Here is an 18,185-nt window from a genome sequence, read left to right on the forward strand (position 1 = left end):
CATCACTGGTCCACATGAGGCTACTCTCTTCATTTATTATATTACATTTTAAAAATAGTTACTTTATTTGCATTTCTCTTATTACTGGTTAGTTTGAATATATTATATATTTTTTTNCTTTGTGTTGGTATGTTTATTTTGCTTTAGACTCCTCTGCGGAACATTGAGTTTAATATGCTCCTCACTTTTATGGCGCTTTTTTTTTTTCTTACATCACTGGTCCACATGAGGCTACTCTCTTCATTTATTATATTACATTTTAAAAATAGTTACTTTATTTGCATTTCTCTTATTACTGGTTTTTGAATATATTTTAATTTACTATCTCTTAGTTGTAAAATTCCTAATCATAACCATAGCTCATTTTAAAAATGATTTTGGATCACTTCTTTCACATTTCTTGCATTTTCAAAACATGTACTGAACATGGCGGATGATATGTTGTCGATAGCTTGAATTCTGTTAACTTATTCTGGACAGAGTGATTTTTATGAAGCAGGTGTTATAGTACTTGCTGTTGTACTTTAGTTTGTGCAGTAATGATTTCAGACCTTTATTAGGAGACATTTGTTTTTGTTTTGCTTGAGCATTGGCATAAATTAAATCCACCTATAATGAATATAATAAATGAACACCATACGAGCATATATGGAAGCTAGCAAAGTTTCTCACTTGAAGAACTAAGGGAAGCTTAACAGTAAATAGTTTTCAGATCAACAAATCTATGACAAAGTACTAAAATGGAGCAAATAATCTTTTCAATAAATGACACTGAACAACTGAACACATGCAAAAAATATCTAGACACAGTTGCTATACCCTTCACCAAAGGCAAATTAAAATGCGTCAGAGATCTACAAGTAAAATGCACAACAGTAAGACTCCTAGAAGATAACAGAGGAGAAAACCTAAATCACGTTGGGTATGGTGATGACTTTTAGATACATGCCAAAGCCATGATCCATGAAAGAAAAAAACTGACAAGCAGAACTTCATTAAAATTAAAAACTTAGGGCCACCTGGGTGGCTCAGTTGGTTAAGTGTCTGCTTTTGGCTCAGGTCATGATCCCAGGGTCCTGGGATTGAGCCTCATGTCAGGCTCCCTGCTTAGTGGGAAGCCTACTTCTCCCTCTCCCTCTGCCTGCCGCTCCCCCTGCTTGTGCTCTCTCTCTCTCAAATAAATAAAATCTTTAAAAAAAAATTAAAAATCTATACTATTTGCCAACCATGTCAAAATAAGACAAGCCACAGACTTGAGAAAATATTTGCAAAAGACACATTTTATAAATGTTACCCAAAATATGCAAAGAAAACTTAAAACTTGACAATGAGAAAACAGACAACCTGATTAAAACATGGGCCAAAGACATTAACAGGCACCTTACCAAAGATCTGAAGATGGCACATAAGCATGTGAAAAGATATTGCATGTCACAGGTCATCAGGCAAATGTGAATTAAAGCCAATGAGCTACCTCTGCACACCATTTAGCATGGCCAAATGCTGGAGAAATTGGAAAGAACGGGACCTCTCATTCAGTGCTAGTGGGCATACACAATTCCATAGAGACTTTGGAAGACAGTTGGGTAGTTTCTCACAAAACTAAACATATTCTTGGGGCACCTGGGTGGCTTGGTTGGTTAAACATCTGCCTTCTGCTCAGGTCATGATTCCAGGCTCCTGGGATCGAGCCCCATATGGGGCTCCCTGCCCAGCGGAGAGCCTGGCTCTCCCTCTCCCTCTGCTGCTCCCCCTGCTTGTGCTCTCTCTCTGTCAAATACATAAAATCTTAAAAAAAAAAAAGTAAACATATTCTTACCATCTGATCCAGCACCACACTCCTTAGGTTTCCAGCTCTTAAAAAATACTATGTCCACACAAAAACCTGTACACGCATGTTATAGCAGCTTGATTCATATTTGCCAGGGTCTATGTGAAATATATCTTCCATTCAGTTTTGCTGTGAAAATAAAAAGTATTTTTATTTTTTCTAGTTCTGTTGAGAGATAGTTGACATAAAACACTTGTATACGTTTAAGGTATACAACATAATTTAACTTACATATATTGCAAAATTATTACCACAATAAGTTTAGTTAGCGTTCATCATCTTATACCAAAAAAAAATGCGTGAAATAGAAAATACAAAAATACCAAAAGTGTCTGTGTAATAAGAACTCAGGATTCACTCTTTGTGTGTGTGTGCTCTATATGGCACATATATACACACATACACACATATACATGCACATATGTACACACACACACACACACATATATGGCAGTGTTAATTATAGTCATCATCATGTTGTTCATTATATTCCTGGTATTTATTCACCGTATAATTAGAAGTTTGTACCTTTTGGGCACCTTCATCCAATTACCCCAACCCCCACTCCTGGTAACCAAACATCTGACATCTTTTTCTGAGGACTTTTTTTTTTTTCCTTAAGATCCCAAATATAAGTGGGATCATACAGTATTACCCTTTTGATCTGACTTATTTCACTTAGAATAATGTCCTGAAGGTCCATTCATGTTGTCACAAATGGCAGGACTTCCTTTTTTTGTGACTGAGTGATATTCTAATGTGTTTATATGTATATATCGCACCTTCTTTATCCATTCACCTGTCAGTGAACACAGGTGGTTTCCATATCTTCACTATTATAAGTCATGCTGCTATGAACATGCAGAAACTGATATCTCTTTTACATAGTAATTTCAGTTTTTTTGGATAAATCCCCAAAAGCGAAATTGCTGGATCATATAGATCTATTTTTTTATTGAACCTCCATACTGTTCTCCATAGCAGCTATTCCAATTTACATTCCCAGCAACAGTGCACAAAGTTTCTTTTCTCTATGCCTTTATCAGCATTTATTGTCTCATCTTTTTGATAACAGACATTCTAGTAGGTGTGATACGATCTCTCATTCTGTGTTTTTTTTTTTTAAGATTTTATTTATTTGTGAGAGAGAGACAGAGAGAGAACATGCGTGCGAGCACACGAGCAGGGGGAGCAGCGGGCAGAGGGAGAAGCAGGCTTCCTGCGGAGCAAGGAGCCCCTGATATGGGACTCAATGCCAGGATCCTGGGACCATGACCTGAGCTAAAGGCAGATGCTTAACCAACTGAGCCACCCAGTTGTCCCTCTCATAGTGGTTTTGTTTTGCATTTCCATTATGATTAGTGATGTTGAACACCTTTTCAGGTTCCCTATTGGCCATTTGTATATCTTCTTTGGAAAAATGCTTAATTAGATCCTTTGCCCATCTTTTAATTGAACTATTATTATTTTTGTTATTGAGTTGTATGAGTTCTTTATATATTTTGGATTTAAACCCCTTATCAGATACATAGTTTGTAAATATTTTCTCCCATTATGTGTGTAGCCTTTCATTTTGTTGATTGTTTCTTCTGCTATGCAGAGCGTTTTAGTTTGATGTAGTTCTACTTGTTTATTTTCTATCTTGTTGCTCATACTTTAGGCGTCATACCTAAGAAATCACTGCCAAGACTCATGTCAAAGAGCTTTGCCCTATGCGCTCCCCCCCCCCCAGGGAGTTTCATGGTTCCTAGGAGTTTTATGATTTACAATTTTCTACGCTTAGGTCTTCAATCCATTTCAAGTTCATTTTTGTGAGTAGTGTAAGATAAGGGTCTAGTTTTATTCTTTTACATGTGAATATCTGATTTCTAGTTTTCTGGTAATATTTCTACTAGCTTTTCTAGTACTATTTATCTAAGGTATGATCTTTTCTCCATTGAGCATTCTTGGCTCCCTTGTCAAATTTGAGTTGGTTTGGTCGTAGACGGATGGCAAATTCTGGGGCTCTCAGGTCTGTTGCAATGGTCTTTCTATCTGTTTTATGCCAGTACTACACTGATGGGATTACTACTGCTTTATAGAATAGCTTGAGATCAGGAATGTGATGTCTCTTGCTTTGTTCTTTCCTAGGATTTCTTTGTCTATTCAGAGTCTTTTGTGGTTCCATATAAATTTTACTAGTGGTTTTTCTACTTCTGTAAAAAAAATGCCATTGAAATTTTGATAGATATTGAATCTATAGATGGCTTTGGGTAGTATGGACATTTTAATACTAATTCTCCCAATACCAATGAATATGGGGTATCTTTCCATTTATATGTGTCTTTGATTCTTTTCATCAGTGTCTTGTAGTTTTTAGTGTAGAGATTTTCACCTTCTTGGTTAAATTTATTCCTAAGTATTTCATTGTTTTTGATGCTATTGTAAATGGGATTGTTTTCTTTAACTTTTAAGTTAATTCGTTGTTAGTAACAATAGCAGCATCAGTACAAATGCTACTGATTTGTGTATGCTAATTTTGCATCTGGAAACTTAACAAATTTATGAATTAAATCTACAGGTTTTTTTTTGATGGAGTCTTCAGGATTTTCTAGATATAAAATTACCTGATCTGCAAATAGAATACAATATGAAATAGAGACAATTTTTGTTTATTATAGTGACAATAATCAAAGGGGAATGTTGCATGAGGTGAAGTCTAGGAAACACTTTGTACAAGCTTCCAGGGGTCCTAGTGGATTTGCATGGAGATGTTCTTACTACTTCCAGCAGTGATATGAGGACACATGTGAACATCCCCAGGATGTCCAGGGCTTTGATTGTGAGTCAGTCATGTAAGCATGCGGTGCCCATGTCAGTGACTTCAGCTACTCAGATTCCAGGCTAACCTCACAGAAAGAAAACATTTGTTCACCATAAGTCACATTTTAGGATAAACTTGTCAAATGGTACAATATGGTCTCATACATAACGAAAAACTCTTATCAGGCAAAATGTTCCAAGGGCTTAAAGTTTATGTTTTAGAAATTGACCAAGCCATCTTTGGAATGAGCAGGGTTTGAGTAAACAACCTGACTTAATCCTTTTCTGCCAAAACCCTGGCAAATTCTATTTCCATATGTCACTATTTCTCATTTTTAAAAATGGGAGAATTAACTATATTATATACATAAAATTATGTTTCAGTCATGAGCTGGTTCATGTAATACAGTTTGCACATTACCCTGACACAGTGAAAATGCCAATAGCCATTGGACAGTGGTATTAGTATTATTATAGCTATTGTTATTGCCACTGATTTTTCTGCAATGTGCAATGGAATCACATAAAGTCCTAATGTATCCTCCTTTATTCAAAATCATGTGTGGAAAATATAGTAATAATTAACTGAGTATGAGAAAGTTGTGCTTGGTATATACATTGCTGTGAATGTCCTCAACTCATGAGTGAAATTAAATCCAAAATATTTACATATAAACTTAGTGCATACATTTAGGCATTAAGACATCTACAGTGTTTAACAAAAATGATCCTAAAGTATTTTTGTTTCTAAAGATAAGTCAATTTTGTATAGTAAATTTCAAATTGTAATAATGGGGAATCTTTAACATGAAGTGTCATGTTTTAAAAAATATTAAATCACATACAAAAAAAGCCTGATTTATGAAATAAAAAAAACAGATTACTCGCAGCATTTTTTGTGGTAGTTAGCTTATTAATACACTCAAGTCTAGAAACATTTGGCAATTCAGACACATGTAAATGAATACAAGGTCATCTCATTTGACAATTCAAATATTTCCTAGAATATATCAAGATTCACTTATTTTTTAAAAACATTTACTTGTCAGAGCGCAAGAGAGCACACGTGCACAAGCAGGGAGAGGGGCAGAGGGAGGAGCAGACTCCCCGCTGAGCAGGGAACCCTATGTGGGACTCAATCCTACAACCCTGAGATCATGACCTGAGCCAAAGGCAGATGATTAACCAACTGAGCCAGCCAGGCATCTGGAGATTGACTTTTTAAGATTCACTTTATTGTAACCAAATCAACTGATGAGAGCTCACAAGGTGCCCTCTTTTCCTTTTCTCTAATATGAAAAATAATCTGTGATAGGAATTGTGTTCTGAGAGCCTACCTGGTTTGTAAGGCAATTGAGCTATGATTTCTCAATTGGTGGGCTGACATTTCACATTAATTCAAACATATTGTCTGAATCCGATTTTAGGATGTTGGCAAGTTATTATCAAACATAGTTTTAAAAAAACTTTTTTTTAATGTTATCTAAGTCAAACTTATAACATTATCTATATTTCAGAGTATCAAAAAGTATCAAACCAAAATGCCATATGCTTGGCTATCTTTTTGAGATACAGGTAACACATAATTGCATTAAAAAATGAAGCAATTGTGCAACTGATACAAATTCATTCACATTCACATTGAGCAGCAGTACATTCCCCAATGTTCCTTTCACATTGAGTTCTATTTCAGCATTATTATAACTGACAGATAGTGTTAAACAAGGCAGTACTCGCTTTCAGGAACACATTATACATTACTAATCCATTATTTACAACCTCAGAGAAGGCAAAATGACTCTTCTAAAGGCATACGGAGGTTATCAAAGCTTTAGCTGCTGAGATTGCTAAAAGAAGTCAAGCAGAACATAAGTTTAATGCTATTATAAACTTAAATTATAACTTGCCTTTCTAAATTAGAAGAATCTTGACGTCTTTGATCATGATTTTAAAATTAAGCTAAATATTACCCTTTAAAATTTAATTAATCAATTTAGGGAAAAAGGGCCAGTAGTAAAGAAAATTAAGAATCTGTATATCTAGTTCTGAGGTATTCTCTTGAGATTTTTTTAAATTTTTTATTTATTTATTTTTTTTTACTTTTTAGCCAAACCAATAATCTAAGGAGATAGATTTTTCATATATAATATATAAGATATCCAGGCTGTTATTCTAATATTCATCCTCATTAAAATTTTTTCCAAGTAATTAAAGAAGGCTAACAATTTCCTTTTTCCTTTTTCTTTGCTGAAATATTACCTGTTCTCATTAGGGGAAAAAAAAATTCCAGTAACTCAGGCCTTGCTGAGAAACAAACAAAAATTGAGTATAGTTGATACACAGTGTTACATTAGTTTCAGGTATACAACTTAGTGATTTGACAAGTTTATACATTAAGCTATCTTTTCCACAAGTGTAGCTACCATCTGTCCTGCTACATCACTATTACAATATCCTTGACTGTTTTCTTTATGCTGTGCATTTCCCATGACTTACTCATTCCGTAACTGGAAGCCTATTATCTCCCCCTCCCCTTCACACCTTTTGCCCAACCCCTCACTCCCCTCTTGTCTGGCAACCATCAGTTCTTTGTATTTTTAGGTCTGATACTGCTTTTGTATTTTGTTTGCTTCTTTTTTAAAATTTTATTTTAATTCTGCTTATGAATGGAATTATATGGTATCTATTGTTCTGACTTATTTTACTTAGCATAATACCTTCTAGGTCCATCCGTGTTGTCTCAAATGGCACAATCTCATCCTTTTTTTGACTGTGTACTATTCCATTTGTGTGTGTGTGTGTGTGTGTGTGTGTGCGTGTGTGTGTGTGTGTGTGTATAATATTAGCCTTATCCAACTTAGGTTGCTTCTGTATTTTGGTTATTATAAATAATGCCACAATAGACATAGGAATGTATGTATCTTTTCAAATTAGTGTTTTTGTTTTCTTTGGTTAAATAATCAATAGTGGAATTATTGGAGCATATGATATTTCTATTTTTAATATTTTGAGTAACCTCTATACTGTTTTCCACAGTGATTGAACCAAAGTACATTCCCACCAACAGGGCACAGGATTGCTTTTCTTCCACATCTGCACCAAAACTTGTTATCTTTTGTCATTTTGATTTTAGGCATTCTAACTGGTGTAAGGTCATATCTCATTGTGGGGTTTTGATTTGCATTTCCCTGATGATGAGAGATGTTGAGCATTTTCTCATGTGTGTTGGCCATCTGTATGTCTTCTTTGGAGAAATGTTCATTTAGGTCCTCTGTCCAATTTTTAATTGAATTGTTTAGGGTTTTTTTGGTGTTGAGTTGTAGAAGTTATTTATATATTTTGGATATTAACCCCTATTGCGTATATCATTTGAAATATCTTCTCCCACTCAATTGGTTGCTTTGTTTTGCTTTGCAAAAGGTTTTTATTTTGTTGTAATATCAATAGTTTATTTTTGCCTTTGTTCCCTTGTGTCAAGAGACATACCTAGAAAAATGTTGCTACAGCTGAGATCAGAAAAATTACTGCTTATGCTCTCTCCTAGGATTTTTATGGTTTCAGGTCTCACACTTAGGTCTTTAATCCATTTTGAGTTTAGTTTTGTTTATGGTGTTAGTAAGTGTTTCAGTTTCATTCTTTTACTTGTAGCTGGTCCTGTTTTCCCAGTACCAATCACTGAATGACTGTCTTTTCCCTATTGTATATTCTTGCCTCAGTTGTCATAGATTAATTAACCATAATTGCTCGGGTTTATTTTTGGGCTCTCTATTCTGTTTCTTGAAGATGACACAAACAATGGAAAGATATTTCTTGCTTATGGATTGGAAGAATTAATACTGTTGAAATATCTATATTGCCCAAAGCAATGTTTAGATTAAATGCAATCTCTATAAAAATACAGACAGCAGTTTTCACAAAACTAACACAAATAATAATGAAATTTACATGAAACCATGGAAGGTCAGAATAGCCAAAGCAATCCTGAGAAATGAGAACAAAGCTGGAGGTACCATAATACAAGATTTCAGGATACACTACAAATCTTTAGTAATCAAAGCAGTATGATACTGGCACAAAAATACACATGGATCAGTGGAACAGAATAAATACCCCAGAAATAAACAGAATAAAAACTAAACAAAACAAGCCAGAGTAGCCTAAATAGTGTCCAGGAATAGGATAAATTAAAATATATACCATCAGGTAAGTGACTTTATCAATGTTACTAATAAGTCTATGGTTAAGGTATCATATATAAATAAGATCATATAGTATTTGTCTTTCATTGTCTGACTTATTTCACTTAGTCTGATGCCCTTAAGGTCCATCCATGTTGCCACAAGTGGCAGGACTTCCTTCTTTTAGTACGGCAGAATGATGGGTATCCTTAGGAAGATGTGCATCAAACCCTGTGAATAAATCAAGCTTCCCAAATTATAGCTTCCTTAAATCACCTGCAGTTTTTGATTTGTAGGCATACTAAACACTGTATTTGGTGGGTTTTTGGAAAGTATGATTATGATTCAGCTTTCATCACCATACAAGCTCACTCAAGAAAGTATGATGTTGGTTTAAGTTCAAAAACCACCAAGCTTTCTACCCTTTTGCAGATGTTCATGTGGTTATGATTTATAACCACTGTGACACAATATAAGAATTTGGTATTTTAAGAGCTTGTGCTGATACTGAATATTATTTCCAAGTGGAGGAGTTAAAAAGATGACGGTGAGCCAGGAGGAAAGAACAAGTTTCAGGAAGTAATAGGGATAGAGAATTAAATCACTATCTTGAAATATGTGATTGCCTTCCCCTTTCTTTATAATTAACCTATTTGTTGATTTGAAAATAAAAACAGAAGGCATCCACAAGGCTGCTCAAGAAGGGGTGCTAAGTGTCCAGTAAAAAAAAAAAAAAAGAAAAACAACCCCCCAAAGACCCACAAGTGTTCTAAACCACTTTCAATTTGAAGAGTCAACCCTTTCAGACACTTATAATTCACATTCCATTACATTTTGAAACTTAAAATCCATAAAAGGAACATTTAATTTAATTTAATTTTTTAAAAGATTTTATTTATTTATTTGAAAGAGATAGAGACAGCCAGCGAGAGAAGGAACACAAGCAGGGGGAGTGGGAGAGAAAGAAGCAGGCTCCCAGCAGAGGAGCCGGATGTGGGGCTTGATCCCAGAACTCTGGGATCACGTCCTGAGCCGAGGGCAGATGCTTAATGACTGAGCTACCCAGGCGCCCCGAGGAACATTTAATTTTAAACAGGTTTTTAAGGTAATAGTTGAAGCCTTGATAATATTTATTATTAGTTAAGGTAATTTTAGTGTATATTGTGAAGTTATCTAAAGTCAATTGCAATTAATTAGAAATTATTTTTGTATGTATGGATAATGCTATATTATGTGCCTGTGACTGGTTAACAAATTTGTATAAAGAAACCAAGATTCATTACATTCATAATACTATTGATTCTTTATATCTTGGGGAGTCTATCAATATTTTGGGAAATAGAAGAATAGAAAAGAGAACTGGTGTGCCAGTGACAATATCATACTAATTAACATATTAACACTAAAGGTGTCTTCTCAACCATAACAGATAATTCAAGCTTTTCTATATAATCTTCAAGAAGTCAAAACACTGAAGGGTCATTGTAGTTTATATTTGTTACTCTATGTTGGTGAATTGACCACATCCTGCCAGATAGTGTATTAAGCAGGGACACAGATTATCTGACTGATTTAGTGCTGGGTATTTTTCAATTTTTCTTACCTTTGAAAAAGGAGAAATGTATGTAGGCTTAGCATTTTCAATAAGACATGTAGTGACATTACCTCATCCCATGGGTGTGGTTCTTCATTGACATTTCATAAAGATTAACAGGATGTATGCCCAAGGTCCCTCCCAGGATGGGCAAAATCAAAGGTATATTACATATTATTTTTTTCAAAATAAGCCAGAGAAGGACAAATATCATATGATTTCACTCATACTGGGAATTTAAGAAACAAAACAGATGAACATAGGGGAAGGGGAAAAATAGAAAGGGAAGTAAACTATAAGAGATTCTTAAGAGAACAAACGGGTTGATGGAGGGGAGGTGGACGGTGGATGTTTTAAATGGGTAATGAGTATTAAGGACGCACTTGTGATGAGCATGGGTGTTACATGTAAATGATGAATCACTACATTCTACAACCTGAAACCAATAGTACACTATATGTTAACTATAAATAAAAGTTTGAAAAGGTATATATTTTAATTACATTAAATTTTGTTTTACTTGATATAGTAGGACTATAGTGTGTGTATTTTAAAAATTTTGCAAGGGTGCAAGATGGCTTTTCAAAAAATATTATCAAAAATATATGCATAATTAATGAGGTGAGCATTTCAGAGTTTTAGTATTTCATAATTGAAAGACCAAAATAATTTTCATAAGGATATTAGGACAATTATCAAATTCTCCCTTGATTTAAGAAACTATCAGGAAAACTGCAAAAAGAATGTCAATTTACAAGTCAAAGGTGTTTATTCAGTGTCATTATTTAAATTGAAACACCATGAGTTCTGAGGATTTTCATTTTCAGAACATTTTTGTTTTCGAGGAGGAATCTTCTATCATCAGCAGACTATTCTATGTTTTCTCAGTAGGAGAATAGTTCAAAAGCAAGACTTAGTCCCCAGTGATGAATACAAAACCACGAAGTGTGCATTGGTTTCAGTAACAGGTAAATCATCGAGGATGATTTAAGGAGACATTTCAGTAGAACACATCTCAGACTTAAGCTTATGTACAGTATGTTTCCCCGAAATGTGGTCAGCTTTTGTCTTTTGGAAATTTGAAGCACTACTTTGATATCAGGCAGAGTAAACCGGGAATTTTTTTTTTCTTTACAACAAAAGAAATGAATTTTGGGGGGTTTAAAATATTACTTTTAGGGAAAGTGTGAATAAAACATTCTTTACTATAAATTTGATCATTTCCTCTTAGGCTAGAGAGCATATATTTAGTTAAAATTCTGGGAACACCTTTTTTTTCCCCTTCATATATACATACACATATGTACGTGTTTGTGCGCGCGTGCAAACTTATATAACCTTAGCTTTTATAACCTTAACTTTTTTCACTTTCACTGAGGAATAATTAACCTATAATCAGCATATATTTAGAGTAGAAAGTTTAAGTATTGACATATGAATATATCTGTGAAAGCACCACCACAATAAAAATAATGAATATATCTATCACTCTTCAAAATTTCCATGCAACCACTGATTGCTTTTTGTTATTATGAATTTATTTGGATTTTATAGACACTTATATAAATGGAATCATATAGCATGTACTTCATTTTGTCTGGCTTCTTTCATCATTAATATTTTTTTTTAAGATTTTATTTATTTATGCAACAGAGATAGAGACAGCCAGCGAGAGAGGGAACACAAGCAGGGGAAGTGGGAGAGGAAGAAGCAGGCTCACAGCGGAGGAGCCTGATGTGGGGCTCGATCCCACAACGCCGGGATCACGCCCTGAGCCGAAGGCAGACGCTTAACCGCCATGCCACCCAGGCGCCCCTTTCATTAATATTTTCAATTCCACCCATGTTGTGTGTGTCAATAATTTGTCCCTTTTATTGCTAAGTAATATTCCATTGTATGGACATGCTATAATTGCTTATGTCTTTGTCTGTTGATGGACATTTGCTTTGTTGCTAGGTTTTGATCATTACAAATAAAGTTGTCAAGAACATTTAAAAAAATTCTAAAAATACGTATACATAAATGGGTTAGTATATGTGTAAGTGAATGTGTGTGTATACTATATATGTACACACACGTATATAGATGCATAGGTATAGATTACTACAATCAAGTAGAATCAGTCACTTGACATGATTAACATTCTCACCTAACCAAAAGAATTAAAGTTGGTCAGAAGTAAGTCAGTTTAGCACTTGCTATGAATAATTTAGAATCATAAAACAGTTTCAAAATATATCTATTACATATTGAAATGTCACATAAGGAGAAAATTATTCCTATTATCCTCAGTGATGGCTAAGCTGCTATCCATCCATTTCACTAAATAAATATCATTTTTCATGTTGTTTAACATCGGTTCTTTCACCCCCCCCCCAGAGAAGGAGAGAGAGCTGGGGGGAGGGGGCAGAAGGAAAGTGGAGAGAGAGAATCCCAAGCAGACTTCACACCCAGTGTGGAGTCCAAAGAAGGGCTCAGTCTAAAAACCCTGAGATCATGACCCATGCTGAAATCAAGAGATGCTTAACTGATTGAGCCACCCAGGCTCCCCCTGTTCTTTTTTTAATGCCAGTTTCTTCCCATATATAATTTAGACAAAAGAATCCTCTGATGGGTTAAAGACACTGAAGGAAACAGGCTGAAGATAAAGATTTAGAACACTGAGTTAAAAAAGTAAAACAAGTAAAAAAAAATTTTGTTTCAAATTTAAAAAAAATTAACATGTACACATTCTTGCAATTAGACAGTTACTAAAAGTACCTCATACTTTAATGTACTCACAAAATTATTCCAACCATCTATACAACCATCCATGAAGGACTGTTACTGCTACTTCTTAAAGATATGCAAAGTTTCTAATGTCTAAATATACACTCAATTTCATCAGTATCCTAATGTCCCAAGACGGACTGTAGATAATGAAATCTTAACTGGTCATGGAAGATCAAAACTAAACAAACTTCAGTATGTTTTCAAGACTGATACATTTATAGAAAAGAGTTTCATATTAAGTATCTTTCTCTTACCCAATCTATCTCTTAGCTGTTGACAAATTTTATATACAATCTAAGATGATAGCCAAATTATCCAACATTAACTTTTTGGAAAAAGTTATATAAATAAAAAATAAGGTATCATATTACAAGAGACTTAGAAATGCAACATTACGGAAAATATTTACTGAGCACTGTTGATAGAAATGCTATTAATAAAAACTATTGGATTTTTTTTTAATCCTTGCATTTCTACAGTGTTTTGCTTTCCAAAGACTTCTCAGAGGTACCATCTTATTGGAATTACCACCATATAGCCAGGTGGTATGGAAAGGATTAGCTTTAATAAATGAAAACCCAAGAAATAGAACATTTGGAATTACAAGATTAAAAAAAAATCACAATTCTTTTTTATAATGATTTTTTATTATGTTAGTCACCATACAGTACATCCCTAGTTTTTGATGTAATGTTCCATGATTCATTACTTGCGTATAACACCCAGTGCACCATGCAATATGTGCCCTCCTTAATACCCATCACCGGCCTATCCCAATCCCCCACCCTCCCTCCCCTCTGAAGCCCTCAGTTTCTTTCCCAGAGTCCATAGTCTCTCATGGTTCATTCAGATGACTGGATTAAGAAGATGTGGTCCATATATACAATGGAATATTACTCAGCCATCAAAAAAAAAATCACAATTCTGAATCAAATTTGTTGATTTTATTCGTCCTCTCTCCTTGATGGGAGACGAGAATAGAAGTTCATTTCCTGTCTCCCCAGAGAGTATTCTTTTTGAAGGATATAGGATTCATGGGTTCTAAAAATATATGTGTACCTCTAACATATTGATGTTTTGAATAGAACTGTGCAGTGGCCAGAAAGATTGGGTCCATTTTAGGATTTAAAAAAATAGGACTATATTATCAATATCATTGACAATACATAGATTTGAGCTACCGTCATTCTATGCAGTGTCACTGACGTGTTGGAATGCCAGGCAAAACTGACACAGAAAAATGACCCTGGAGCTTAAAAGGATCTCACACGGTGATACCTGATCACTATTTTCTACAGTCATGGGCATAAAATAATAGAGGGCCACTGGGTCTTAATCCATGATAAAAAGATTCTCAGTAAAGTAGGTATTGGCTACTTGGATGCACACTTGAGCTGCACTTTGCAAAATTCCAGCTTGAGGACCTAAAATGAAATTATATCTAGTTGCTGCAGTATGTTTCTGATGTATAAATACTTTCTGGCAATCATGGTAACCAAAAAAGTTAGCACCACAGCCAAATCCTGACTGCAACGTAGAGTCCCTTAGTGCAGACCATTCAAGGATGTTGTGCCAGAGACACTGGAGTTTGTTCTGCCAAAGGCCTTTGAAGTCTCTGTCCCCCTGCCATTCCCATTTGTTGAACAAGAGTGCAATGCTGAACTGATGGGTCGTTTCTCATTTCCTATAATATCTTGGGTTGGGTTTCTGCTGGCTCTGCTGGGTAAGGTGATGTAGCTACTGGTTTGTGGTTATCTGTGGGTGCTGTCATTAGAGGAGCAGAGGTCCATACCATACGTGACACCTGAGCACCAATGTTCCCAGCTGGTCTAATATCTAATAATAGTCTGTGTTTCATGTGATAAACCACCCCTTGTGCTCAATATGGCAACAATACAGGCCACTATCTGCCTTGACTTTATTCTCTATGTGTCACAGACACATTCCCTTTGCCTTATAATACCTATGCTTCTGAAAAATGACATGGGATCGTGGTATCAGCAGGTTAGGAAAGAGTTTTCTCAGCTTTTCATTTACCATCTGTCCTCATGGTCTGTGTAAAAAAAAAAATCAATTTTTTTAAATTACTCTATAGGATTGTTTCACAATTAAAATGATAGTGGTTGACTGTCAAGTTGAACACAAATCCTGATTTCATCATATATCAGTTATGTGGTTTGATGTTATTTTCCTTCTGAAACTTCCTACATTAACAGTGGATAATAATGGCATTTTCTTGATAATCGAGTTGTGAGAATAAAGTGTTACTGTATATAGAACAGTGAAAACAATGGAGCATAAAAGAGTAAATTATAATTATAAATTGTAACTTATGTTTATAATATTACATTTAAAATTTTAAAATATCACCATTATTAGTAGTAATTGTGTCATTGTCTGCTATACTTGCAAGTTTACCCTACATCATTTTTGTAGCATTCCATGCTGTTTCTCACATGACAAAATGCATTTATTATTCCTATCATTGTCTTATTGTTATAGATTCTTGCAGGGATGCTCGTTCCATTTAATTTTCATCAAGTTTCACTTGTTTATATCTAGGAGCGTTTTGAAATGCATTAAACACTTTTATACAAAGACTTAAATGAGTCATTAAATAACATTGTTATTGCTGCAATTTCATAGGCAAAATAAATTTAGTGATTTGTTCTATAAAATTTTACCAAACTTCAGTAAAGAATTCCTTAGACAAACACTAATATTTGATTGGGAAATCATGAGTTAGACACTTAGAATTAGGGTTTTTTATTTCATATTTTCTGATGCACAGCTAGATAGAAATACCTACATGTCAAATTGCTATCACTAATTTTGAGTATGTGATTTAAAGGTGGCATATGAAGTAACCTATTTGAAAAGTTAAATTTATACACAGGGTATTATAATTTCCCAGCCTCTGTATTCTGTTCTCTTAAGGATATTGTTGTTTTCATAGATCTCTTATTTATAACTTCTTTTGACATACGTTAGTCATAAACTTTTAATGTTTTCATTTTCCTCTGTAAAAATGCTTTCAGGTACTGAAAATGCAGGAAAATAAATGACACAGTCCCGAAGCTCTAAGAGAGAACATTTATAATTTTTCATTTTCATACATTTGTAAATAATTTTTAATTCTTGCATAAAATCAAACTTAAATTTTACTAAAAATATTATTTTAAAATTAATTTAAAAACAAGAAAAGATTGAGGTAAACTGCTGCTGGAGAAACTGTCTACCCATCCACAGAACTAACAATTCCATCTTATGTTCTAAAATAAAATTTGCTGTATAAAAGTGATTGCATTTGAAATTATTGGTATATTTTAATGCAACTGCTAAACCATGAAAAATGAAGCTTCCATTTGTTGTAAAAATAAATTAGGAGGCAATGCTTTGCTAACAAAACCATTTGAGCACCAAAGCTGATAAGTATGCATGGTACTATTAACAGATGTTGTTGCTTATACTATGAGGTGCCTTATGACGTGGTATTAAGCATTGCTTTATATCTACAGTGAGCATAAGCAGCTTGTTCTAGGATTCAGTGAAAAGCCAGATTAAAGATCATATGGAAAAGTATACAATTATCTTAACAACTAATTTCTTCTTAAAATCATGTTTTCCATTGCACTTGTAGAGCTATTGATAGTATTGTTTAACATTACCATTTTCCTGTTAATATTTTAGTAAATTACAAAAACATAAAACAGTATAGAAAGCAAGACATTCTGTTACGAAAATGTTTTTGCTTCTCTATTAAACATTATATAAAGTAAATATTAAACATGCTATATGTTGCTTGTTGACACTAAAAATAGTTTGTTTTTATTTAAATTCCAGTTAACACACAGTACAATATTAGTTTCAAGGGTACAGTATAGGGATTCAACACTTCCATACATCACCTGGGGCTCATCACAGTTAGTGCTCTCTTTAATCCCCAACACTTACTTCACCCAACCCCCAGCCTCCTCCCCTTTGGTAGCCATCAGTTTATTCTCTGTAGTGAAGAATCTTTATTTTTTTTTCCCCAAGATTTTATTTATTTGTGAGGGAGAGAGCTAGAGAGAGAGCACAAGTTTGGCGGAGGGGTGGGGGGGAGGGCAGATGGAGAAGCAAGCTTCCCACTGAGGAGGGATCCTGATGTGATGTGGGGCTTGATCCCAGGACCCTGGACAATTATCTGAGCCAAAGGCAGACACTTAACTAATTGAGCTACCCAGGTGTCCCAGTCATGATTTTAATATAAAATTTATATTTTTTTTCCAACACACTGACTCTTGTATCTAAAAGTTTAAGCAGAAAAATCTGGGAAACTATTATTAAAAAGTCCATATAACTTGGACATCTCATCCCTTTCAAACCATCTTAAAATACTTAAAATTATTATTATACTTTTTTGATTTGAGGGAGTCATGTATTCTCAGAACTGGAAAGAAACTTGGTTGACCCTATAACTGAACTTTCAAATTATATACGTGAAGAATCTCAAGTGGAGAAAACAAATATTTTGCCCACTCTTTCTAATGTACTTAGTGGTAGAATTAGATTTAGAATCTACACCATTTTGCTCAAAGTCCTTAATATTTACATTGAATTGTATTCTTCAAATAATAAGACTTTAATTTTTAATAATGAAGATATTAATACACATAATAAATTTGGAATGTAGTGTATTTCTTGCACTACATTAAATATCTAATATACCACTATAGCTCATTTTACTTGATATCATACTTATTTTTTTCTCTTTTTTAATTTTTTTTTATTTTTAAAATTTTTTTTATTATATTATGTTAGTCACCATACAGCACATCCCCGGTTTCCGATGTAAAGTTCGATGACTCATTAGTTGCGTATAACAGCCAGTGCACCATGCAATACGTGCCCTCCTTACTACCCATCACCAGTCTATCCCCATTCCCCCACCCCCTCCCCTCTGAGGCCCTCAGTTTGTTTCTCATAGTCCATAGTCTCTCATGTTTCATTCCCCCTTCTGATTACC

At 34.3% G+C, this 18,185-nt stretch overlaps 1 long non-coding RNA gene across 2 annotated transcripts in view; it reads right to left on the reverse strand.

Moving 5' to 3' along the window:
• Positions 1 to 18,185, reverse strand: part of LOC117804374 — a 42,395-nt gene that overhangs the window by 11,242 nt on the left and 12,968 nt on the right. For both annotated transcript variants that reach the window (XR_004628730.1, XR_004628729.1), the window contains one exon: positions 1,820 to 1,960. This is a non-coding gene — a long non-coding RNA (uncharacterized LOC117804374). The remainder of the gene's footprint in view (positions 1 to 1,819; positions 1,961 to 18,185) is intronic.

Source organism: Ailuropoda melanoleuca, chromosome 11 (genome assembly GCF_002007445.2).
Source record: "Ailuropoda melanoleuca isolate Jingjing chromosome 11, ASM200744v2, whole genome shotgun sequence".
NCBI lineage: Eukaryota > Metazoa > Chordata > Mammalia > Carnivora > Ursidae > Ailuropoda > Ailuropoda melanoleuca.